Genomic DNA, 27,070 nt, shown 5'->3' on the forward strand with positions numbered 1-27,070 from the left:
CCTGCCTCAGCCTCCTGAGCTGCTGGGATTGCAGGCATACGCCATTGCACCTGGCTTAGAGTCTGTTTATAAGAAGAAAATATGAGATACTATTTGATTAGGGAATCCCACACAAACTGTGATAGAATCAGACAAAGGCCGTATCGGCACATGAGAATGTGTATAAGAGAAAAAACGGATAGCACAAGACACCGTGAGTACACAGATGCCGCTGGACAACACCTCAGGGCTTAGAAGCCATTTGCATGATCCATTCCCCAAGCAGACCCCGCAGGACAACTCTAAGCCAGCCACCGAGCCCTCTGCCCAATCTGCAGCTCAGTGGCCACCACCTTGCAGCAGCCTTATCCAGGCAAAATTAATTGTTCCATCACCCACAGCCCTGCAGCCCATGGTACATCATGGGCATTTGTTCTCTTGGGTGGCTCTTGACTCCACCAGGCTGTGACCTTTCCCACCTCCATCACCCCAGGGAATAGGATGACGATGAGTGGCAGGAAACAGGCAAGTATCAGTTAGCTGTTCCTGTGTAGTTCACCTTGCACTCCGTGCTTTATGTCCATCATCTCATTGAAGCCACCCAACAACAACTCTCCAAGATGGAACTCTTAGTCTCCACTTGACAAATGAGGAAATTTTTGTGGCTCAAAGAGGTTAAACGACCCACCTTAGGTCTCACAGCTCATCAGGGATACTGCTGATACCCAAACAAAGTTGTATATATCTGAACAAAAAAAAATCCATGTTCTAGCCAGGCATCTTGACACACGCCTGTAATCATAGCGGCTCAGGAAGCTGTGGCAGGAGGATCATGAGTTCAAAGCCAGCCTCAGCTATGATGAGGCGCTAAGCAACTCAGGGAGACCGTGTCTCTAAATAAAATACAAAATAGGGCTGGGGATGTGGCCCAGTGGTTGAGTGCCCCTGAGTTCAATCCCCAGGACCCCCCCACCCAAATTTATATTCTAATCACTAAACTTCCTGCTTTCGTAACAAGTAACGGAATTAAATGTGTAAGCTATAACAAAGTGGGACCTTAAAAGAGCTTGTACCCAGAAATCTATGAATTATCAATACTTTAGCGCCCCCAAAAAATATCTCTTCAAATGACTCAAAATATTGCTTCTTCATTTATTTGTGAGTTAAATATTTATCAAGCATCTAGTTGTGCCTAGGACTCAAGCTATGGAAGATACAATTTGACTCCTTCCTGCAAGGAGAACAAACTAAATTATAGGATGACTTTCATACACATGAAAAAAAATTACATCAATGCAAGAGTCAAGTAATAAGAATATATTCATGTTGGGCGAGGTGGTGCACGCCTATAATCCCAGCAGCTTTGGAGGATGAGGTAGGAGGATCACGAGTTCAAAGCCAGCCTGGGCAACTTCGGAGACATGAGTTCAAAGCCAGCTCTAAGCAACTCAGTGAGAAGCTGAGGGATGGGGATGTGGCTCAGGGGTTAAGCACCCACCCCTGGGTTTAATCCTAGTTCCAAAAAAATAATATATCACAAGTCAACATATGTCAAAGTGAAGTATATGATCACAGAAAGACGAAATAATAAGGAACTTCTAAACTTGGGATTCTTGCTGTATGGATTCACTTGTTGAAAATGCCAGTTGCGCCCAGCCCTGGGCCTGGGAGTGTCTTGGAGGGGAAGGACAAAGCAGACTTTGAGGGAGTAGTTACTCAGATAAGCTCAGATTTTCCAAGCACCTGCGTGGAAGTTGGAAGGTGATGGAAATTTTCCGACTAACCTGTACCATTAAGGAGAAGCAAAGGAGACTAAGATGCAGAAGGGTTGGCACTCAAACGCTAGACAGAAAAAGGTCAATTGAAACCCAGATTTGGATCGAGATGAATAAAAAGGGATTTCAGCATATGGTATGTTAACAGGCAGCAGAAGGAAAGGAAGACTCCCACTTTCCTATTTTACTTCATCTTCTTAGAACATCACGCAGAGAGAACTTCAGCTCCAGATAGGAAGAAAGATGGGGAAAGAGCACTCAGCAATTTATACTGATCCAAGTTACCAGATCAAGAGAAATTACCAGAGTACCAAAAGCATCTCAGAAGTGTACATAGTGTTGTGTTTTGTTTGTACCAGGGATTGAACCCAGGGGCTCTTGACCACAGAGCCACATCCCTGCCCTTTTTAATATTTTATTTAGAGACAGGGTCTCACCAAGTTGCTTAGGGTCTCTCACTGTGGCTGAGGCTGGCTTTGAATTCACCATCCTCCTGCCTCCGCCTCCAGAGCCACTTGGATGTGCACAGTGATCTTTGAGAATGATGGAATGATGAGTGAGGCTCCCATTTCAAATAGGGGAGATAGACTGATGCACAGATCCAGAAACCAAGAGGTATGGTGTCTATTCCCAGAAAAATTCTGCACCTGATTATTTTTTTAAAAAAATATTTATTTTTTTAGTTGTAGGTGGACACAATACCATTATTTTATTTTTATGTGGTGCTGAGGATCGAACCCAGTGCCTCACGAATGCTAGGCAAGCGCTCTACTTCTGAGCCCCAGCCCCAGCCCTCTGCACCTGATTATTAAACTCAAGCACAAGAGGTGAGTACCCAGAGCTAGTGTTGGTGCCCTGTGAGTAATTACACCACAGAATACTTTACGCAGTGACTGCCATGAGTAGATCTTGGAAGCTTGATATCACATACAGAACTTAGACTGTAGTAGGCTTTGGACAAAGCGTTTTATGATCTGTTTCTGGGCAAAATTAAGACATCTAATCTGCTAAATATCACATTTTGGTGGATTCATAAAAGGCTAAAAACAGTGACTCAATTTTATTTAAAACAACAAGTTCAGGCTAAAAGCAATTTTCTAATGGATGCCCCAATTCTCTGTCCCTAAAATTAAAAAAAAAAAATTAGTTATAGATGTACACAATACCTTTCTTTCTTTTATTTTATGTGGTGCTGAGGATCGAACCCAGTGCCTCACATGTTCTAGGCAAGCTCTCTGCCACTGAGCCACAACCCCAGCCCCTGTCCCTGAAATTAAAAAAAAAAAAAAAATTTCAATGAACATAGATCTGGATGTCTCCTAAATTTTATTTAATTCATTTATTTGGTGCTGGGGATTTAACCCAGGGTCTTGGGTATGCTAAACACATCCTCAACCACTGAGCTCTATTCCCAACCCCTTCATCAAATTTTAAAGCAAACAAAGCTCAGAAGAAAACCGGGGTTCAGTTGGGCATGGTGGCAATCCCAGCAGCTTGGGAGGCTGAAGCAGGGAGGATCATGAGTTCAAAGCCAGCCTCAGCAAATTAGTGAGGCCCTAAGCAACTCAGTGAGATCCTGTCTACAAATAAAATTCAAAATAGGGCTAGGGATGTGGCTCAGTGGTCAGGTGCCCCTGAGTTCAATCCCTGGTACCAAAAAAAAAAGAAAAAAAAGAAAGAAAGAAAAGGGAGTTCCAAAGTGTTCCAGTCATTTGGAATATGCTAAAAACCTGCTGGTGACTTTTAACAGTCTCACCTTTAAGCTTTTAAAATTCAAATTGCATCTCAGCATATGGTGGACCAGATGAACCCTTTTCCAAACACCTCTATCCTGGATAAAACAGGTTTTGCCATGTGTTATTGGACTGAAAGCATGTCAAAATTAAAATAGGGCCCAGTGAGCAACAAATAAATTGGAAATACAGGGTTGTCCTGAGACATAGCACTTATTAATAGCGTCAGGAGACTAAACCTTGGCCAGCTGTAACTTGAAGGAGCTGAACCTAAGAGCCTCATATTTAGCCAAAACCTGCAAATAAGCTATGATGGTCTCAGGTGGACAGCCTTCCTTCAAACCAAGCATGCACAAAGAAGGGTGCTCTGTAAGGAGGAACCCAGGATTCCCATAGATCATGATGAACCACATCTGAGCTTACTGAAAGATGCCACATACAGCAGAAGAGATGAGTTGTATGAGCTCACTACACAAAGTCCCAAAGCAAGAACATTCTACTACCCATATTTAACAAGGCCCTAGTTATCTTCATTCCCTTCCTTAACTCCAATCCCTCCTTGATAATTTATTGTTGTCCAATATTTTATTTCATCCTTCTTCCAAACCCACAAATTTTATGTTAATGTCATTGTTATTATTGTGCACTGACAATTTTGCTTCAATTTACTGTACTTACCAAGTCCCTACTGCTCTCATTGCATGTCTTCTTAATGGGATCATTCCAAAAGGTACTCCTAAAACACAGGAATTTGAACAGGTTGAAAGGAGAGGTGAGGGGAAATGATACACCTAGCAAACACTATGCCAAAGAAAGCCAGTGTAGCCATATTAAATTCTATTTATTTATTTACTTATCGGTTCCAAGGATTGAACTCAGGGGCACTTAACCACTGAGCCACATCCCTAGCCCTGTTTTGTGTTTTATTTAGGGTCAGGGTCTCACTGAGTTGCTTAGTGCCTTGCTTTTGTTGAGGCTGGCTTTGAACTGGAGATCCTCCTGTCTCAGTCTCCTGAGCTGCTGGGATTACAGATGTGCACCACTGTGCCCAGCAACCATATTAATTTTAGATAACACAGGTTAACAAAAAATACTGTTCAAGATGGACAGGATCACTACCTAATGATAAAAAGTTCAATTCCCCAGCAAAATATGTCAGTTTGAAACTAGAGAAAATATGCATTCTAGAATTATTAAGGAAATTGATGAAATTTTGAAGTGGTCCTAGAAGCAAGTTGTACTAAACTTTCAAGCAATTGATTATTCTGTTCCATACCTCTTCTGGTATGGAATATATCACAACTCACTCTATGATGTCTGAACAAACTCGATATCAAAACAAGACCAGGGCTGGAGTTGTGGCTCAGTGATAGAGTGCTCACTTAGCACGTGTGAAGCATTGGGTTCAAAATAAATTTAAAAAAAGAAGTAGTTATTCTTCAAAAAAATTAAAAAAGACAAGATCAATATCACCAAAAACACAGAAAATCCCAAGTTAATATGATTACATGACCTGTGTAACTCTACATCATGTACAACCCGAAGTATGAGAACTTATACTTTATTTATGTAGGATGTGTCAAAATGCATTCTACTGTCATGTATAACTAATTAGAACAAATAAAAAATAAAATAAATAAAATGGAAAAAATTCTAAGTTAAATATTAGTAAATACATTCTATCAAAATATAAAAAGAATGATACATCATAATAAAGTTGGGTTTATCCCAGGAATGCCAGTATAATTTAACATTAGAAAATACATATTCCTATAGTAACCACATTAATATATTAAAGAGCTATAAGACAGTCTCAATAGTTGGAAAAATATTTTTTGATAAAATTCAACAACCTTCACGGTAATAACTCAGGGCAAACTAAAAACAGAAGAGAACTCCCTTATCCGGATAAAAGGCATCTACCAAAAACCTAAAAGAGCCAGGTACAGTGGTGCCGACCTGTAATCCCAGCTGCTCGTGAGGCTGCTTTAAGAGTAGATTGTTCCTATGTGGCAACTCTAAAGGCTGAAAAAACTTCAAGGTGGATCATGAGTTCCAAGCCAGCCTCAGCAAAAGGAGGCACTAAGTAACTCATTGAGACCCTGTCTCTAAATAAAATACAAAATAGGGCTGGGGATGTGGCTCAGTGATTAAATACCCCTGATTTCAATCCCTGGTCCCCCCCCCCCAAAAAAAAAAAACTAAAATAAATATTTTGAACAAATATAATGGAAATAAAATGAAAAGTTACATTGCTTCCAGTGTCGTCAGAAACAGGACAATAGTCATCAAAATTTCAACTGGGGTTTTCTAAGAAGTTAAGGAGCTTATTCTACCATTCAAATGGGAAAGCAAAGTCAAGAAAAGTCAAAACTAAACTAAAAGAGTGAAAACTAAAAAGATGATGTCAAGCCTTATCATAAAAGAAGAATCATTAGGATACTATGGTGCTTATGTAGCCAAAGACAAAAACATGAAACACCACAGACATCACTGAAACAGACTCAGGTGCACAGGGGAATGATTTATCTCAGAGATGACATTTCAGACACTGGGAAAGAAGGGAGAATCTAGTAAAAAGTACTAGGACAACTGAGGATCCACATAGAAATGCAAAGGGTATAACCATTCTCTCACCTGCCCACCCAAACAACCCAAATCACGATGGATTGCAGACTTTAATTAAAAAATGTTTAGCCTTGGGCTGGGGTTGTGGCTCAGTGGTAGAGTGCTTGCCTAGCATGTGTGAGGCACTGGGTTCGCTCCTCAGCACCACATGAAAATAAAATAAAGATATTGTGTCCACCTATAACTAAAAAATACAATTTGAAAAACTATTTAGCCTTTTGCTTTTACCCTGGGTTACATGAAGACACGGCAACAAAGCGCCATCTTGGAAGCAGAGGCTGGGCCCTCACCAGGTACAGAACCTGCTGGCATCTTGGCTTTTGACTTCCCAGCCTCTGGAACTACAGTCGGCTTTTAGAGTAGATTGTTCCTGTGGCAACTCTAAAGGCTGAGAAAGCTTCAAGGCTAAAACAAAATCCTAATCACTCAGAAGGTCCCTGACTATTTTATGAATCGTGATAGTGTGACCTTAACAACCAAAGGAGAAGTTGGTGATTCTGCTAAATGTTGTGGTTGAAAATAATCTAGTTATTGATGGTTTGGGCACCGTTGAGGGAACCTGGGCTTGTCACCTCATCTTTAAAGATTTCATATCTGAGAAGTTAGACACAATCACTGATGAGGAGAATGGCAGGCTGGATCTGGCTGAGGGACTCACAGACAGATCACGGCTGGTGGCCAAATCTGTTCCACCAAAGCTATGGACGATACAACTGCTCCAGTACTGGAAGCAGGGGCTGATACCAGACAACCTGTTGACAAAGACATGAATTCCTGAGCTAAGAGGGAAGATTTCCATGAAATTTTACCGATTTTTAGAATTAACTCTTTTTTTTTTTTTTTTTTGTACCAGAGATTGAACCCAGGGGCACTTAACCACTGAGCCACATGCCCAGCCCTTTTTACCTCTTATTTTATGATAGGGTCTCACTAAGTTGCTGAGGCTGGCCCTGAACTTGTGATCCTCCTGCCTCAGCCTCCCAAGCCACTAGGATTTACAGGTGTGTGCCACCACACGATTAATTCTTAGTATAATTGAAAACACTGGGTGAATGGATATATTATTATGACTGGTTTTACCATTTTGTTTTACCTTGTTTACCTACATTTTTGTATTGTTGAGCATATACAATTTTTGCTTTGGTTAAATTATAAAAATATTACTCAAATGTTAGAAAAGAGCTGATATGATAAAAATCTTATGTACTTGACTCTATTTTTGTTTAGTAACTTTAACAAAATATTGCCACATAAACTTGTGTCTGCTTGTCTAGAAAAAGGGTTAAGAAAAGGTACCCCTGTTTGATGTGGGTAAAGGCAGAGATCTAAATTGGCTGGGCCAGGGTCATTTAACCAGAAATTCTGTTCTAGAACCTGCATCTTCTTATTGTAAGTTTAATGTTCAGACCAAAACTGGAGAAATTATGGACATCTTATTTATAGCAGTTATTTAATGTAAATGTTTTGTTTTGTTTTTTAACTTTTAGAAGACAACAAGGAAACCATCTTCAGGATCTAGGGGCCATCTCTGTCAACACCTCGTAAGATTGGAGCTTTTCTCATCAAGTGGGTGTGAAATGGAAACTCTGTGTTCTTAATTCTTGTGCCCACGACTTAGGATCAGGTGGAGCAACTTTCCATTTGTTCATTTGCCATTTGTGTTTCTGCGTTAGTGGAATATCTGCTCCTGTCATTTCCCCATTTCTCTCTCTCTCTCTCTCTCTCTCTCTCTCTCTTGGTATAGCTATTGAGCCCACAGGTACTTAACCACTGAGCCATATCCCAGCCCTTTTTATTATTTATTTTAAGATAGGGTCTCACTAAGTTGCTTAGAGTCTTGCTAAATTGCTGAGTCTGTACTCAAACTTTCAGTCCTCCTGCCTCAGCCTCCTGAGTCACTGGGATTACACTGTGTGCAACATTGCTCCTGGCTTTCTTATTGTCTTAATGGTCAGTAGTTAAATATGCAGCAAATCTCTTTTCCCAGTTGGTGTTAATATAGTCAAATTATCCTTGATGTTTAGTGCTTTTTATGGATTGAGACTAGGGGAAATGGTGGACCAAGGAAACAGGGTTTAGGTGCTGAATTTGTAGTAAGGGGGCTGAGTGGCAGAAGAACAGCAGGCAGTTGCGAAGGGGAAACAGTTCCAAGGATTTGAATCACTTGAACACGTCTCAGGAGAAATCTGTGCACTCCAGTTTCATAAAGCCTCCCTCTGCCGATAGCTGTTCAACTCTCCAAACCTCAGTTTTCATCTATAAATAGGGGATGATAATGGCATCCACCTCACAGGGCTCTGAGATCAAACTAGGCATTTGGGGAGTGGGGGACTGGGGCATTAAACCCAGGGATGCTTAACCACTGAGCTACATCCCTAGCCCTTTTTAATATTTTGAGACAGGGTCTCACTGAGTTATTGAAACTGGCTTTGAACTCGTGATCCTCCTGTCTCAGCCTCCTGAGCCACTGGGATTACAGGCATGCGCCACGGCGCCCGGCTGATCGGTATATTTACAGATTGGCAGAGGCACGGTGCACCACCTGAGCTGCTCAGCATCCTTTCTGTTCCTACAGCAGGCATTTACAGGGCTCACTGGGTCCTCCAAGGATCTGAAAACTCCCTCAATGATTAAATTTTGGTTGTAGAAGAGATTGCAATGACCTCAAACGTGGAGAATCATTGGGTGAAGCCTACCAGCAGGTGCACACACCTGTGTATAAACTCAGGGCAGAGTTGTTCTTGCAGAGAAAACACAAGACTCCCAGGGCTTCTTGCTGGATGCCTCACAAGCTTCATTTCAGTCTCTATATCACCCATGGCATTGTACCTGGACCTCTCCCCCTTAGCTGTCCTTGGTGTCTGGTGTCTCTCCCGGGGCTCTTAAAGCACCCTGCCATATTGCCACTTAAACATGAACATCTTGATGTAACTTTCAGAGATGCCGGCTACTTTATGCCAAATAAATCACGATGCTTTCTAACCCACCTAATTCATCACATGGATAACACATCCTCATTTTTTTCCCCCATCTCCTCTCTTCGATGAGTTGCTAAGGTCATGTGCGTGCAGGGTTACATATTCATAAGGATGGGTCACAGTCTGGTCACCCTTCAGATGGTGGTCCTGGTGCATGGATTGAGCTTCTGGGGATAAGGAGTTCTGGAGACCCATCAGGGCCAGGAGCAAGCACAATCAAGATTGGTAGCTGGGTGCAGTGGTGCATGCCTGTAATCCTAGCTGCTCGGGAGGCTGAGGCAGAAGCATCTCGAGTTCAAAGCCAGCCTCAGCAAAAGTGAGGTGCTAAGCAACTCAGTGAGACCCAGTCTCTAAGTAAAATACAAAATAGGGCTGGGGGGTGTGGCTCAGTGGTTGAGTGCCCCTGAGTTCAATCCCAGGTACCCTACCCCCCAAAAAAAAGTAGATCGGTCATGTATTCTCAGAGGTCCCAATGTGGCTGTGGCTGGGAACAGTCCAAATAGTCAGAAGTGGGATGGCTGAGCTAGAAGAAGAAGGAAGTAATGGAGAATCGACTGGCATGCCATCTGCTCCTTCGTGTCAATTCTCAAGTGGGTTGTTCTCATTTAAAGACTCAGGGTGGGCAGGTGGCTACTGGCAGCTAGTGAACGTTTCTTCCTGGATTGCTCTGGGCCTCGCATTGTGCTTTTGGGACATCATCCCATTTCTTTCCACCTTCATGACAGCTGACAGCCGTTGAGTGTGAGTGTGACTACTTCCACCACTGAACAATGAAGAAACTCCGAGGTTAGGTAACTTGCTCAAGGTCACCTGGCCAGCAGCTGGTGGAGGAAGAAGTTGTCCCTAAATCCATGCTCTGAGCCACTCTGTCACTTGGTACTCGATGAGCACCTCCTAGGGCTTTGTGCTGCCATGGAGACTCTCCTGAAGCAGCAAGCAATGGCATGCGCATTGTGGGGGAAGCTCGGGAAATCGCTCCAAGAGTCTCTTCCTTAAGGACTGCACCTCATTTTAGGGACGGAGGCTCCTCACTGCTGTGGCTACATTTGCACACAGCCTGGCTGGAGATGAGTGGGTATCCATGGCAACACATCTTCCACTGACTTGTGATTCCTTAGGAGTCTGCTTCTGGCCTCTGAGAATTAATTTCAAATATAGTTTCAGGACTTTATCCACACCACATTTACATAGGGCCCGGTAAGGCAGGGAAGAGTAATGGGGGCGGGGACACAGATTTGCACTGTGACAGGCTGGACTCTGCCCCTGACCGAGTGGACATTTCTTTTCTTTTCTTTTCTTTTTTTGGTGGAGTGGGGGGGGGTACCAGGGGTTGAACTCAGGGGCACTTGACCACTGAGCCACATCCCCAGCCCTATTTTGTATTTTATTTAGAGACAGGGTCTCACTGAGTTGCTTAAGGCCTCGCTAAGTTGCTGAGACTGGCTTTGAACTCGTGATCCTCCTGCCTCAGATTCCTGAGCTGCTGGGATTATAGGGATGAACCACCACACCCAGCTCCAAGTAGACATTTCTGACAAGTGATTTACCTTCTTTGGGTCCAAGTTTACACTCCTATAAAATAGAGGTAACACCGTATAAATAATTTGCTCCAGGTGTTACTCAATTATCAAATTTCCCAGCACCAACAATAAAATTAAAAAGGAAGAAAAAAGAAAGATAAAAATCTTAAAATACACATTAGTAATGATTATTCCTCTTTTACCTACCCTTTCCCCTCCTGTTCCCTCTTCATGTCCCCTGTTCCCAACACTAGGGTGACCAATCCCTGCTGGTTTGCTTGGGACTTATTCTGATTGGCCACTGAAAGCCTAAACTTGAAGTTAGGTAACTTGCTCAAAGTTACCTAACTTTGGTGCACCTGGGAACACCCTCCTCGCTGCTCCTAGTTTGGGCAAACCAGATTGGTTGGTTGTCTCCCCCAATACCGCAGTCAGAGAAGTCGTAATAGTCCAGATCAAACGGAGGCCCATGAGGCTCAAGATGGTTTAAGCCCAAGATTTACACTGACAACTTAAAACTGTGACAGTTTCAAAGCCCTCGGTTACAGAATGATAACTCAGAGGTACAGAAAACTCAGTGAAACCCAAGGTGAGCCCCATCAATTAAACTAATTTTGAGTCTTCAATGGCAGAAATTGTCTTATTCATTTTTTAAAAAAAAATATTTTTTAGTTTTAGTTGGACACAGTATCTTTATTTAATTTTTATGTGGTGCTAAGGATTGAACTCAGTGCCTCATGCATGCTAGGCGAGGGCTCTACCACTGAGCCACAACTCCAGTTCCTCTTATTCATTTTTATACCCCCCCCCCTTTGTATATTTTCGGTTGCTATCACAGATTATCCAAGACTTGAGTAATCAATAAAGAAAAGAGGTTTATCTTGACTCACAATTCAGGAGGCTGGAAAGTCCAGGATCAGGCAGTGTGTTGGGTGAGGGCCCGGTCTGCTTCAGCTCATGGAAGAGCAATGGAAAGGAAGCAGGTGCTTTGAAAGGCCCAGAACAAATTGGTGGCCTTGATTTTAATAACCTGTTTTTGTTAGAACAGGTCCCTAAGAGGGAGTAATGCCTTGCTCACAGAGAAAGGCATTACTCCCTCTTTAGGGACCTAATCACTTCTCAAAGGCCCACTACCTCGCAACACCATTATAATCAGAATCAATTTCAACATGTGTTTGGGGGGAGGGGGGCAAACCACATTCAAATCTTAGCGCCGTTCACCCTTAGGAGGGTGCATTGTTCAATGAATAAATATCAAATCTAAAAACCCATCTTGCAAAATGATCCCAAGTCCCATACCAGGAGCTGCTTGTTCCAACAATCTAGGGCTGACTTCTTAAGAACACATGTCATGAATGACACTGGCTTGCATCCAAATCCAGTTGGGGGACAACTTTGCAGCAGGCTCTGCCTCTGGTGGGGGAATCCCTCCCTGGGGTGTGGGAGAATGCCTGGAGAATTACTCATGAGTCACTGTTTGTTAAGGAGTAACACCTTCTGGTCAGACCTGCTCTCCTCACCCGGCCTTGGAGACTGGTGTGGTTTCTTTTTTTGTTGTTGTTACTGGAAATTGAACTCAGGGGCACTCGACCACTGAGCCACATCCCCAGCCCTATTATGTATTTTATTTAGAGACAGGGTCTCACTGAGTGGCTTAGTGCCTCCCCGTTGCTGAGGCTGGCTTTGAACTTGAGATCCTCCTGCTTCACTGGTGTAGTTTTCCGCAGATTGACAGACTCACGTCTCCTGCACGATGACTCGGGATGGGGGTCTGCTCCCAGGAAACCCCACACAATCCCTGGAGCCCCTTTTCCCAGCCAGGATTTTCTCATCCCTCGGACGCCTCATAGGTGCAAAAGTCATCAGAATCGAAACAGCATCCCTTACCCTAACACAGAAGGAAGCCAGGAGGTTATGAAGGAAGCTTGTCACGCACCACTGCTGATGGCAGCTATCACAGGCGACTCTGCCAGAACCCCAACTTGCACAAAGGACATCGCCTTGCCCAAAAATACTTCTGCAAGGTTGTCTGCCTGGCAACATGTCTGCTTGACCTCAGACATGGTGCCACTTTTGTTAGTGGCCTTGTGGCCAAGGATTAGTGTTTCAGAATATCTTCCGTAATCCCCTCATTTTACCTTGAAAAACTTCCCCTTGCCTCAGCCTCTTTGGACATGCCCATGGTTTACTATAGCACACATATTCCCAGTGTAGGACTCTGCTAGTCCTAAAATAAACGTTGTTATTTTTTTGAGAATCTCTCTCTCATTGTGATTTAGATTGACTAAGCAGGGGAGTTCCAGAATATAGGGAGAAATCCCCATCTGCTGGGAATCTGGGGGGTGGGGCGGGGCATGCATTGTTCTCAGTGTTCTGAGATGGAATGGTGGCCTGGCAGCTCCTGTTAACCTGCAGAAGAGAAATGGTTAGGAGGCTAACCCGGTGACCAGGCTGTGCTGTCAAACATCCTGGCTCTGCCTCTTACTGTGAGATCTGGGGCAGGTGATTTACCCTCTCTGAGGCTCAGTTTTCTCATCTGTAAAATAGGGAGGATAATAATTCTCAGGCTTAGCTGGGCACAGTGGCAAATGCCTGTAATCCCAGCGGCTTGGGAGGCTGAGGCAGGAGGCTCCCGTATTCAAAGCCAGACTCAGCAATGGTGAGGCACTAAGCAATGCAGTGAGATCCTGTCTCTAAATAAAATACAAAATAGAGCTGAGGGTGTGGCTCAGTGGTTGAGTGCCCCTGAGTTCAATCCCTGGTACAAAAAAAAAAAAAAAATAGTACTCAGGCTTAAAGGACCCAGTGCATCTAAAAAGAATATGGGATGTGGTGCCTAATATGACTCAGTCATCATTATTGTTCTATAATGTGGTGATCCAACAGAAGCACACCACACGACATTGTTCCAAGGGGAAAATATCCCCCAAGTCATCAAACAGAGTGTCAAATACAAGCACTCATTAACTGTCAGCTAGTTTAATTAACAGCTTTCAAGTCTGAATCAGCTTCCTGTGACTCAGAGTCACCCAGATGCTCTGGCAAGGACAGAAGATGCTTACTTAAGAAATTCCTACCGGGTGTGGTGGAGCACACCTATAATCCCAGCGGCTTGGGAGATGGAGGCAGGAGGATCGCAAGTTCAAACCCAGCCTCAAAAACTTAGAGAGGTCCTAAGCAACTTAATGAGATCCTGTCTAAAAATGAAAAATAAAAAAATGGGTAGGGGATATGACTCAGTGGTTGAACACCCCGGAGTTCAATCCCTGGTACCCCACCATAAAACAAGATTTTCTTCAAGATACATCTTATAAGCAGTGTTACTGCCCTAAATACATCCCTTGAATTCAATCATGAGGAACCTCAGACAAAGTCAGATGGAGTTAGATTCAGCTAAATCAATGGTGTGTACAGTCCAAAAATGTCAAAGTCATGAAAGATCAAAGAGATGACGGAGAAATGTTCCAATTAATAGAGAGCCAAAGTCTGCTAAATCAATTTGCAATCTTGGATTGGATCCTGGACCAGAAAGAAAAAAATTGATAAGACATGATTAAAACAGTTGGCAAATCTGGAATAAGATTTATAGCTTTGGTAATGATTTTAAATCATGGCTCAATCTTCTGGTTTGGATCAACGTCTAGTGGTTATGTAAAAAAATGTAATTGTTCTTGAGAAATACAACCTGAAGTGTTTACAAGTAAAGAGTCACAATGTCTATAACTTACTCCCGAATGAGAAAAATACGTACAGCAAACTAGTGACAAAGCAAGGTGGCGAATGTCCCCTGGAATCTGGGTAAGGGGGTATATAAGAGTTCTTTGTACCATTTTTCCCATTTTTATGCACACTTTAGATTATTTCAAATTAAAAATTAAAAAAGTAAAGTGAGGCTAAGAAACGACTAGATTCTTCGGAGAATAAGAAACTGACCTGCGGTAGGCCCACCAGACAGCTGCTGTAAGGAGCACCCCCACTCTAGGCCGCGCCTCTTCACTGCGCCCTCTTGTGGTCAGCCTGATACGAACAGGCTGCTTTAGGATCGCCACGAAAGTGGTGCGTCCTGCGCGTGCGTGCGTGCAATGGGCGGTAGGCAGTGGATCCAGAGTGGTGCAGCCAGTGGAAAGAGATGGGGTGGGGGCTCCAGTGACGTCGTTTGACCTGCCCGCGCCCTTTTGACCTAGCTGTCTCATGAAGGGTCAGAAGTGTTGTAGAGCTGTGTTGGGGACAAGAAAGGCCAGCCTCGCTCCAAGGAGAGGAGCGGCGCTCCTCATCAGCCAGAAGAGAGCGCTGTCTCTCCCGCTTCCTGCTCTGATTGGCCGCAGCAAGCTTGGACACTGGCTGAGAGGTTCCACAGATCTGCAGATCCCAGGGGCAGGATCAAGGTCAAGTGCAAGGGCAGGATTGGATGGTGTCTTTAAAAACGTAAATACTCTATTCGTCATGGATTTTTTTTTCTGCATTGATTTTTTTTCTACAAAATTAGATTATTGATCTTGATTGAGTTGTTTGACACTCCCTTAAGTTTGCTGCTTGAGGTCAGTGTTCTAGTTCTGTCCTGGCAGATCTAAGGATTCATTCATTGCAACAATACCACCTCAGAGCTTGTAGTTGGTCAAATAACGTCTGAAGTTATATGCACCCAAAAGCCTGGGAAAATAAATTAGTCCTGAAAACCCAACCAAATGCCCCTGTCTTCGAGGTCACTTCACAGCCATCAGCCAGACTGACATCTTTATCTCCAAGTCTCAATGTCTTCATCTGTAAGATGAGGATAGCACAGTTAATTCTGAAGACAGACGATCCACCTGACTGAGTACCCCTAAAGACCACTGTGCTAAATCTGCCCTTTCATTATCAACTCACTAAATATTCACAGCTCCAATATAAGAGGCTTTATTATCCTCATCTTAAAGGTGAGGAAGTGGGCACAGAGAGATTTGTAATTTTTCCAAGGTTGAACATTCAGTAAGTGGAAGTGAGTATAGTTTAACTTCCAACATTATCAATATAGAGTGAGCCCTCCTGTCCTGGATTCACATTTGGCCATGTTGAAGACAGTTTTGTTTGTCCAACTAGGCAACTAGAGAGTAGAGACCTAGGATGCTGCTAAATATGCACAGATGACACTCAGAACAACCCCCTACAACAGAGAATGATCTGGCCCTACATTAGTCAGTCTTCCATTACTATAACAAACCCCTTAGATAATCAACTTATAACAAAGAAAAGGTTTGTTTTATTTTATAGCTTTGAGCTCATGGTCAGTTGACTTTTTTTTTTTTTTTTTTTTTTGAGCCTGTGGTGAAGCAGCACATCATGGTAGGAGCATGTAGTGGAACAAAGCTGCTCATCTCCTCACTGAGGTGCAAAGAAGAGAGAGGAAGTGATGGATCCTACAGTTCCTTTTGAGGGCACAGCCTCAGTGACCACACCTCCCACCAGACCCCACCTCCTAAAGTTTCCACCACCTACTAATAGCTGCAAGCTAAGGACTAAGCTTTAACACGTGGACCTTTGAGGACATTCCAGATCCAAGCTGTAGCAGGACCCAAGATGTCAGTAGGGTTAGGGTTAGGGTTAGGGTTAGAAGTCTGCTCTATGCTCTACTCCTGAATCAGGGAGTTAGAGCCAGAGTTGGCACGGAGAGCTGCATAAAAGGAGGCACTATTGTGGCTGTTGTCACTGCTGCCTTTTGTGGTGTGTGTGGCAGGTTCCCTCTCCTTACTCAGGGAAGCTGAGTTCCTCTGGCTCAGCACCTATGTGGTGGTGGAGAACGTGGGCTCATTTTTTTTATCCAGTATGGGGATTGAACCCAGGGGTGCTCCTCCACTGAGCTACACCCCCAAATCTTTTTATATTTTGAGACAAGATCTCACTAAATTGCCCAGGCTGGCCTTGAACCTGCAATCCTCCTGTCTCCACCTCCCTAATAGCTGGGATTACAGGTGTGTACCACCATGCCGGCAAGAACCTGGGTTCTGAAGTCAGAGAATTACATCTTGTATTCAACAGTGACTTAGTGAGCACCCGCTCCATGCCCAACCTGTCCTGGTCAGCAAGACACATCGAGGTGTCCCTACACCTTCCCCCAACCCAGCCGCCTCGCAGGGAGACAAGACATTAGGAGGAAAAACACACACACACACACACACACAAACACACACCGATACATTATGAGCTGAGGGGGCCAGGAAGACTACTGAGGGAACAACTTAAAGCCAACAAGTGAAAACAGAAGACACGTACAGCACTGCAGGTAGGAGACAGCTAAGCAAAGGCCCTGATGTGGGAACTGAAAGCTGGGCAGTGTGACGGGAGGCACTGGGAGAGGAAGTGGGGAGGGAGTAGAGCACATGGCCTTGACAATGTGGGTAGGTAGAGGCCCCATCAAGGAGCTCAGTCTTTCTATAATAAGAGCCTCTGAAGAATTTTAACTGGAGCAGAGACACATTCAGGCCTGCCCTTCATAGAATGTCCCTCTTGAGGTCCAGGCATAGTCCCATATAAAAGATGCTGTGTGAGGCTGAAATCCAGAGCCTGTTTCATGAACTGAAAACCATCCTACAAAGGTGAAGTTGTCCCAATTACACAACCTTAAATAATGCACCTTCCTCACCCCAATGCCACAAGCTGGTTGTGAAACATGACCACGGAGCAATCTGCATGCATTATGAGATTATTGCCGGGGCTCATTCATCATTAGACAGAGGGCAGCACCCGTCACTGGAAACACCTGTTTGGATCACATGGCCCATCCCTGCTAGTAGTGAGGACTTTCCTGCCAGCCCCTTGTTTCTTTGCTGCTTTTGAGTGACTTGGCCTGTGACACTTTTGCTCCTCCTGGACTCTGTATCTTCCTCAGATTCCAAGGTACCCGTCCACCAGGGCCTGGGCAAATGGCTGTGGCTGCTGGTGATGTTTGGGGTCATGTGTCTTAACTCTCAGCCCTCATTTCTGCCCATTCACCTAACATGCATAAGACTTACCAACAAGAACAAGAGCTTGAGGCTTTGAGGTCATCTGATTAACCCTGCACAATCAAACATCTTTCCCAAGGTGGATGTTGCTCAAAATATTCAAAGCAATCTTGAAGAAAAAAGTACAATAGGACTGGTGATGTGACTCAGGGGTAGAGCACTCGCTAGCATGTGTGAGGTCCTGGGTTAAGCTCCTCTAGCCCCATGGGGGGAAAAAGGGAAGTAGAAGGACAATAAATTTGGAACATCCTGTCTCAACTCATTTAAGCAACTTTTTTAAAATTACAGGTCATCTCAGAACATTTGATGCACTAATAGGCATTGTAAGTCTCTTGAAAGGAGAGATACATATTTATCCTTTATTCCATGAGCATCCTGCACACTAGTGTTTGAAAGTACATGCAGCAGGAAATGTCATGCACAGCCACTAAATGACAGAAGTAAGGAGAGCCTAGAATGGTCTGTGAGGGTCAGGCCAGTGTCTAACTTTCCTCCCAGGTTCTCAGCTGTCAGGGAACCCTGAGTCCCAGCACTAGGACCCAACTTCAGAGCAGGAGGAAGGGCTCCTCTCTCCCTGGGCCCCCAGGACTACCCTGTCCACTCAGACCCTCCACCTTCTCAGTGACTCCTGAGAGCAGGAACTTCTTTTGACTCTGTGGCACCCAGAGACAGAAACGTGTTTGCATGGGCATAGTTAGTATGAAAAGTTAGTATGAAAAGCATTTGGCCTTTGCTTCTTTCTCTTCAATGACTAAAGTACATGTGTTGGTTTAAAGAAAAAAAATATATATATATATATCTCAAGCAATACACATGCACATAGGACATATGGTTGTGATCAAAAGTGGAATCCTCCTGCTTCGGTCTGTCAAGCCACTAGGATTACAGGTATATGCCAGGACATGATGAAGTACACCTGTAATCCCAGCGACTCAGGAGGCTGAGGCAGGAGGATCCTAAGTTCAAAGACAGTCTTAGCAACTCAGGGAGGTCTAAGCAGCTTAGCAAAACCCTGTCTCAAAATAAAATATAAAAAGGGCTGGGGATGTGGCTTAGTGATTAAGTGCCCCTGAGTTCAACCCTCAGTAACAAAATAAAGAAGTGGAAGTCCCCTGTTCAGCCCCTTGACCACAGTGTGGGCGGTTCTGGGAAATGAATCTTTGGAGCATGAAAACTCTCCTCTGAGTCAGAGGCACTGGGTTTGAATCCCAGCTCTACCTTGCACGAGCTTTGTATCCTTGGTCCTGGGCAAGAATCGAGTGACCTGAAACAGCCTGGATGTAGACCAAATTGGAGTCAGTTAAATTTGGACTCAGGATTTTCTTCCAGAATCCAGGCACTTTTAAGAAAAGCCTAATTTCATGAAATGAATGGTGTCCATCTCTTCAGACTGTTCATGTCAATTTTAAGTCCTAAAGGACAGCATTGATATACAGAAACCAGTATTTAGAGATTTAAATTTTTTTTTTCAAATGAATATTCAAATTACCAAAGTTAAAAATGAAGAAAAACCAATCAGTTAACTCTCTATATCCTACAGGCTAGCCTGGCTATTTATTTATTTATTTATTATGTTGAGGACTGAACCTGGGACTTCACACATGCTGGGTAAGTGCTGTACCACTGAGCAACATTCCACCTAGGGTTTTAATTTATTTATCTGTACCATGGATGATCCCAGGGGCACTAAGCCACTGAGCACATCCCCAGTCCTTTTTATTTTGAAACAGGATCTTGCTAAGTTGCTTAGAGACTTGCTAAATTGTAGAGGCTGGCCTCAAATTTGCAATCCTCCTGCCTCAGCCTGCAGAGCTGCTGGGATGACAGGTATGTGCCACCATGCTGAGCTGGGTTCTCTCCCAGTAACAATGAAATTACAATTCTGCATGTCATTCTACACTGAAAGTTTTTCCAGGACTCTTACAAAGTACCACATATTAAAATTCAGCTTACAAAAGTTCAGACACTTTTTATCCTTCCAGCTAGGATTTCCATATAAAATACACATTGCTCAATTAAATTTAAATGATCTAAAATTCAAATCTCTCTACTATTCTGTATTTTCATTTGCTAAATCTGGCAACCCTAAATCCAGAAATTTAAATGGTTACTTTTAAGGGGTTTGGAGCTGATTTACACATATTCTAAACAAACTTCTTTTACAAATTAAATATGCTTTACCTTACTTCCTTTTTGAAATTCTTCAATTGTCTCATCCAGTAACAACAACAACAAAAAGCCACTTTTTAAAAATGCTTCTAAGTTTAATAATCTCATAAAACACGGCTAGTCCAAAGTCTTTAAAGGATGTGTCCCAAATGGTACATACACTTCGCAAGATTTCAACTTAGTCACAAATCTAATCAATTGATCCGCCTAGTTGCACATTTTATCTTGGAGTTGCAACATTGTCCATTTAGCAGGCCAGAAATCTCTCAGCTGTTACAAGTTCATAAAATACCACACATGCGCAGATTCCATCTTTTTTTTTTTTTTGGTACTGGGGATTGACCCCATTGGTGCTTAACCATTGAGCCATATCCCCAGCCATATATATATATTAGAGACAGAGTCTCATTGAGTTGCTTAGGGCCTCGCCAAGTTGCTGAGTCTGGCTTTGAATTCGAGATCCTCCTGCCTCAGCCTCCTGAGCCACTGGGTTTAAAGGCGTGCGCACCACACCTGGCTCAGATTCCATCTTTAAATATGAAAAATTTGTGCTGCAGCTGAATCTCTTTGAGCATTTCTACATGTCATTCTACATCTTCCTCTGGCTGGAAGATACCCATTCATGGAGGGAAACACCAGAGACTCAACCAGGCCTGACTCTGAGATTGCAGACACGCGGCAAATTCATCTTACTGAGTTCAAGAAACCATTATTTCCTCTCATGTACTGTTCAGGGTTATCTCTCAGAATTCCTGGGTGTGTGTGGCTGGAACGCTGACGTATGGATTCAGGTGATACGCCTGCATTTTCCCCTGGGGCTCCAGCCACAGCCCCATGTCTTAATTCAGAGGGGTGGCCCAGGGATCCCAAGGCTAGCTTTGAGTTATTTCACTCCCTTCACTTTTCTTGCAGAATTGTCTTTGTCAAAGTCCAAAAATACAGACAGACTGGATTTCATGTTTCTTTTGCTTTACAGATCGTCATATTTTCCTGCACAGATGACTAAAAGTCATTTTACTTGGGCTGTGCCATGCTTTGGTAAGTTACTGAACTTCTTTGTGCCTCTTTTACTCATGTGCAAAATGGGGCTCATGTAGAGCCACCTTCCTGGGATGATTAAATTAGCTCATGCACATAAGTGGTTGGACAGTGCCTTTTGTGTAGGCATGATCAATAAGTGCCAATGGTGTCTACAATTACTAAATGAAAGGGAGTTATAATGGCAGGTGATGGTCCGAGGGGCCACAGATGAAGGATATAGAAATTGTACCCCACCCCCTCCCTGGGCCCCGGCCAAGACAGTGTATGACCCGGGAAGAGCGAGGAAGAGAGAGCCCAAAACTTTGATCCTTCCAATAAATCATTTCCCAGTGACAAAACAAACCCTGGAAAGGAGATAACCATCAATCAGAAAATAGAAGTCCCTGGGAAGAGGGATCCTTTCCCAAGTAAATTCTCTCCCAGTAACAATGAAACTACACATTAATCTTGTCCCCCGGAAAATACAATGACCCCTGGAGGTCAACATGAGCACTGAACCCTGAACTCTGAACCTTCCATCCATGCCCTGTAAAAACACTGCCTAATAAAAACTATGCCAAGTAAAAACAAGTTCCAGATGTTTGCAACTTTTTGAGCACATCCTGTTAAAGTCTTCAAGGACTAAGTCACCTCCCAATGCAACCTACATAAACCTATTACCCCTCCTGTAATCGGAGGGCCATTTTCTACCCAGAAAGTGAGCCCCTCCGATGCCTGACTCCACTGCTGAATAAAAGACATAGCTGATCCATGAAGTCTGCTCCCACCACGGGTATTTGTGCTTTTCATTATGGTGCTGAAACTGGTTTGGTTATTTTTGCTTACAACAGCTACCACTGATACCCTAACTCCTGGCCAGGGAGCTGCTAATCTATTTACATGTGCTATTTCATTTACTCCCCAGAGAACCCAGTGGGGTGGGTACGATTACTGCTTCCCTTATAGCTGGGGGAACTGAGGCACAGAGAGGAAGGACCTGCCCAAGGTCACCCAGACAGTAAATGGTTGAGCCTACATTTAACCTGGATAAAAGCCAGTGCCCTATTCTTAGCCCCCTCAGTCTTCCTTGGAGTGGCCCATGTCAGTTTTCAGGAGTGTGGGGGACAGGTGGGCTCCAGGCAGCTCCCCTCAGTCAACCTAGGGCAAGTCTTCCCACCACCAGTGCTCCCAACCTGCCTGGACTGAGCCATGCACTCCAGGGAGAGACAAGCCTCTCTCCTCTCATTGATTTTCTCTGTCTCTGTCTCTCTGTTCTGAGGATGGAGCCCAGGGCCTAAGCTACCCCCCCAGTCTCCAGCACATCTCTTCTTCCTTCCCAAAGCAGGAGGGGCCTCAGTCACCTCACGGCTGAGTCACGGAAAAGTATTTCGCAACTTGGGCTGAATTCAGGAGAGGGCTGGCCTTCTAAACTGATAGCTCAATAGAATCTAGCATCCTCACTCTTGGGCTTAGATTACACACACACACACACACACACACCACACGCACGCTCGCACACACACGTGCATACACAAACATGACTTCTGTGAAGCTGTGATGCTAATCAGTATAGGTCTCTTTCTGTTAAACTTATTTATGTTACCCAAGCGTATGAACCTCCGAAGATGCAAAACTTAGGAGAACACTTTGCAAGGCTGGTGTCCTCCAAACTCACGTACTGGCAAGGGACAGCCTTTTTCATTTTGTGTTGTGTGCTCCTAATTATCATGATTGTTGTCTTTGAGCAAAGATAGTTAGATATGCCTAAACACTTGGTACCCCAAACAATGCCACTTGGATAATTATAAAGATTGGACATCGGCCACCTGGGGGATATATTTATAAACAAGTATATTTGACTTTATTTTAAAACCATTTTATTTTTTCTTAAAAGACAAAATTAAATGGGGATTTATTTATTTGATTTAATATTTTACAATTGGCTAAAAGTCACCTGTTATTGGTCAGTTATATATGAAGAATTGTGTTATTCTTGATGTTGGGGTAGGAATTTCAATGTATTTTTGGAAAAGAAAATAGGGAAAGCCTGATTGATTTAAAGCTTAAAGGTGAAACAAAAAAAAGGCTTATCTACTTTTTACATAAAGAAAATTAAGATCTCTTAGTCTTTCTGTTTGATTCATGTTTCAGGTGTGATGTTATTGTGCTAGTCTTCAAATGGACTCAGGAGACAATGTATAAAACCTTTGTTTTATTCATTTATTTTTTTTTTTTTGGTACTGGGGATTGAACCTAGGGGCACTCAACCACTCAGCCACAACTCCAGCCCTTTTAAATATTTTATTTAGAGACAGGGTCTTGCTGAGTTGCGTTTAGGGCCTCACTAAGTTCCTGAGACTGGCTTTGAACTCACGATCCTCCTGCCTCAGCCTCCTGAGCTGTTGATATTACAGACTTGCGCCACTGTGCTCAGCCTTTGTTATCTTATATTCCTAAATGGAGTGATGTTTAGAAAGAGGCCTGGATTAGCTTCAAATGTAAAAATTGCAGCTAAGATCTGTCAAAAGGCCAGCCTCACCCGGGATAATGCTCTGCCTGTTGCTTGCGCCATGTTAGGACAGCCCTCCAAAACAGGTTGAAATTAAGCCCATTTAAGAGTTCTGTTCAAAAGAATTTTTCCCATAAAGATTACTGTGATCCCAAAATAGAGAAAGATATAGTGCAAAGCTAAATAAGAGTTTGGGTAAATTATAAAAGGTATTTCAAGGTTATGAAAGGGTTCCTAAAATAAATAGAACTTGTAAAAGATTTTATGTGTGATGGGGTTGACATATTTTGAGTTTCTACAGAGGCTAAGTAGATATCAAATGTTTATTAGTGTTATTATAAAAATTACGCTTCTTGGTTCAGAACTGTTTATACAAACTGAATATGCTTTTGGCTCTTGTTAATTTTGTTTTGTATTTTTCTTGGAAAAATTTATAATTATTGCCTATTAGTGTTTGGCACTTGTTAGAAGTACAACTTATAACAGAGAAACCTGATTTGAGATAATAAGCCATTACCTACAGGAAAGATATGTTTCATTGGTTCATTTTTTTTTTTGAGGAGGGGTGTGGGGGGATTTCAGGGGATCAAACCCAGGGGCTCCTTACCCCTGAGCTACATCTCAAACCCCTTTTTAAAAAGAATTTTTTTTTGTAGTTGTAGATGGACACAATAGCTTTATTTATTTTTATGTGGTGTTAGGATTGAACCCAGTGCCTCACACTTGCGAGGCGGGCGCTCTACCACTGAGCTACAGCCCCAGCCCCTTTAAAATTTTTTTTTTTTTTTTTTTGCAACAGAGTCTCACTAAGTTGCCCAAGTCTGGCCTTGAATTTATGGTCCTCCTGCCTCAGCCTCCTGAACCCCTGGGATTACAGGTATACACCACCAAGCCAGACTCCTGGGGTATTTTCTATATCCTGAATAATTAAAATAGACCATGATTTCCAAAGGCATTCTCAAATGCATAATGTTGGGTATCCTTCATCAAACCATCATCCAGAATGCTTCAACCCTGCCCCCTGAACCCACTGGCCTGTTTATCATCTCTGTAGTTTTCCTTCTTCCGGCGTATCATGTGAAGAGTGGGTCATGCAGTGAATAGCTTCTTCAAACTGCCTTACCTCACTCAGCAGTATGCAAGCAGGACTTATTTATGTCTTTGCAAGGTTGACAGTTCATTCCTCTCCACTGGATATTGCTGAATATACTGCACTATATGGATGTACTCTGATTTGGTTGTGCATTCAGCTGCTGAAGGACATTCTGATTACTTCAAGTTCTGAACAGTAGGAATAGAGCTGTGGTACATAATTACACGCTGGTTTATATTTAGACACAAGTTTTTTAAAGCAGTTGTCTAAATATAGACCATTTAGGGGTGTCATTATTGAGTCATAAGGTTAGACTTGTTTTTGCTTTGAAAAAAACTGACACACTGTGTTCCAAAGTGACTGTGCTCTTGTGCATTCTACCAGCAATGATTGATAGTGCTTACTCCCTCTGTCTTCTGACAATTGGAACTGCTGGGTTTTTTGTTGTTGTTGTTGTTGTTGTTGTTTTTTAAAGAGTTTACCAGTTCTAATAGGTGCCATTAATCATACCAGAACAGGCCAGTTCTAGTAGCTGGGCCAATAACCATGCAAGAAGATGCTCAACATCATGTATCATTGGGAAATTGCCAAAATGTGATGATGATTATTATTTTGGATACCGGGGATTGAACTAAGGGGTATTTAACCATTGAACCACATCCCCAGCCCTATTTTATTTAGAGATCTGGTCTCACTGAGTTGCTTAGGCCCTCAATAAGTTGCTGGGCTGGCTTTGAACTCTTGATCCTCCTGCCCCAGCCTCTCAAGCCACTGAGATCATAATGATATATGATGTTGACCACCGACTTTGTATTTTCCTTTGCTCAGGTGTCTGTTCAGAGATTTGCAGTTTTACCTAAAACGGTGCTTGTATTTTGCCCAAAGAAAAACTCTCACAACTAATCAACACATAACCTCCAAGTCAGGAAATCAGCATGGTTTCTCCATGACAATCCAATCCACAGGCTCGCTTCACTTTCACCACCTGCCGCTTCTGGGAGAAATTCTTTTTCTATTTGGATCCAGATTTATTTTTTGGAACTCTTCCTGAGCCTGTCCCTCATTTTAAAGACCATGACAGATGAAAAGAATGCATACTTTTTTGTTTGTTTGTTTGAATACCTGTTTTCAGCTCATTTTTAAGTTTTTTGTATATAAAGAAAAAAAAGGTTTGTGTGTTTCAAATACGAATTCTTTTTCCGATCCATGTTTTGTAGATAATTTATTCTCCTCTGTGACATGTCTTTCTTCTCTAAACAATCTTTCACAGAGTAGAGCATTTAAATTTACCAAGTCCAAGTTATCGGTACTTTTTCTTTTGCAAATTGGCTTTTGTTGTTGTATGTTAAAATTCATCAAGTCCAAGGTCTCATAGATTTTCTTTTTCTTTTCCTTCTAGAGTTTTAAAAGTTGTTTTTTCCTCTAATTTGTTTAAAGAATATTTTTAGTAAATAGTAAATATTTTTAATAAATTAGTGTAAACTTTGAAGTTTGTGTCTACATTACTTCATTCCAAATACTTGTTCCATCATCACTTTTTGAAAAAGGAATGGGAGTGAGTTTCATTTCACTTTGAATTTCCAAAATTATGGCACTGAATAATCTAAATACAGTAGGGAAAGAATTTGTTCCATTTGCAGGAATTTCACTGTACCTGTTGAATTTCACTGTACCTGTTGTTAAGATTTGTTTTTAGGGGGTCTAATTTTGTTTATTTTGGCCATCTTTTTTGTCAGTTTAACTAAGGGTTTGTCAATATTATCATTTCAGCAAACCAACTGTTTCATTGATGCTGTCTATTATTCTTTTAGTCTCTAATTCATTTATTGCTTTTCTGATCTTTACTGATTTTTTTCTTCCATAGATTTTGGGTTTTGTTTGTTCTTGTTTTTGTAATATTTTGTAGTATTATGATTAATCATGATTTTTTTATTTTTTAAAATTTTTTATATAGGCATTCATTCCCATAAATATGCCTGCTAGTACTGAAAAAAAAAAAAAAAAAAAAAAGAATTTGTTCCTTTTGCAGGAACGCCAGGAGGGGGCGCGTGTGCGCCGTTGAACTACCAGCAGCCTGTGCTGAGGCCTTGTGGCCACCAGAGGGCGTGAAGTACCTTTCCTGACTCACTGCAGCCTCGAATGGTGTAGAGATGCAAAGCGCTGAGCCGTACCCCCAGCCCCATATGATAAACTCTCATTACTAAGACATTATTTCCCCAGTGTCCTCTAATATTAACTTATTGTGCACACAGTGGCCACTAATACATGCTGTGGCCTTTAATACTAATATGCACACAGTAGCTACTAGGGACATTTTCTTTTTGGTCCGGGGGATTGAACTCAGGAGCACATCCCTAGCCCTTTTTAATTAATTAATTAGTTTATTTGTTTTGGATACAGGGTCTTACTAGGTTGCTTAGGCCTCGTTAAGTTGCTGAGGCTGACCTTGAAGCTTTATTATAGTGGCCACATGTACCCAAATCCAATTCAGCCCAAGTTGTAAAACCATCATCCTTGTAAGAAAATCTGAGTGGTGCTTTATAAAATGGAGTAATTCAGGTCAAGGAATGGACTATCAACCTTGCAAAGACACGGATAAGTCCTGCTTGCATATTGCTGAGTGAGGTAAGCCAGTTTGGAGAAGCTATTCACTGCATGACCCACTCTTCACATGATACCCTGAGAG

General features: G+C 42.7%; 1 long non-coding RNA gene across 2 annotated transcripts; it reads right to left on the reverse strand.

Annotated features, from left to right (window-relative positions):
* Nucleotides 1-2,609: 2,609 nt before the first annotated feature.
* LOC124098215 (uncharacterized) lies at nucleotides 2,610-24,555 on the reverse strand. 2 transcript variants are annotated; one of them, XR_009227568.1, is made up of 3 exons: nucleotides 24,415-24,555; nucleotides 4,166-4,223; nucleotides 2,610-3,021 (listed from the first exon to the last, which is right to left on the reverse strand). It is a non-coding gene; the product is annotated as an uncharacterized LOC124098215 (long non-coding RNA). The 2 variants fall into 2 exon arrangements; XR_006853504.2 differs by lacking the exon at nucleotides 24,415-24,555 and adding an exon at nucleotides 19,775-19,899.
* Between the last annotated feature and the right edge of the window lie 2,515 nt (nucleotides 24,556-27,070).

This window comes from Marmota monax, unplaced genomic scaffold (genome assembly GCF_021218885.2).
Source record: "Marmota monax isolate L192 unplaced genomic scaffold, Marmota_monax_Labrador192_F-V1.1 WCK01_AAM20220418_F8-fsc00042, whole genome shotgun sequence".
In the NCBI taxonomy this organism is placed as follows: domain Eukaryota; kingdom Metazoa; phylum Chordata; class Mammalia; order Rodentia; family Sciuridae; genus Marmota; species Marmota monax.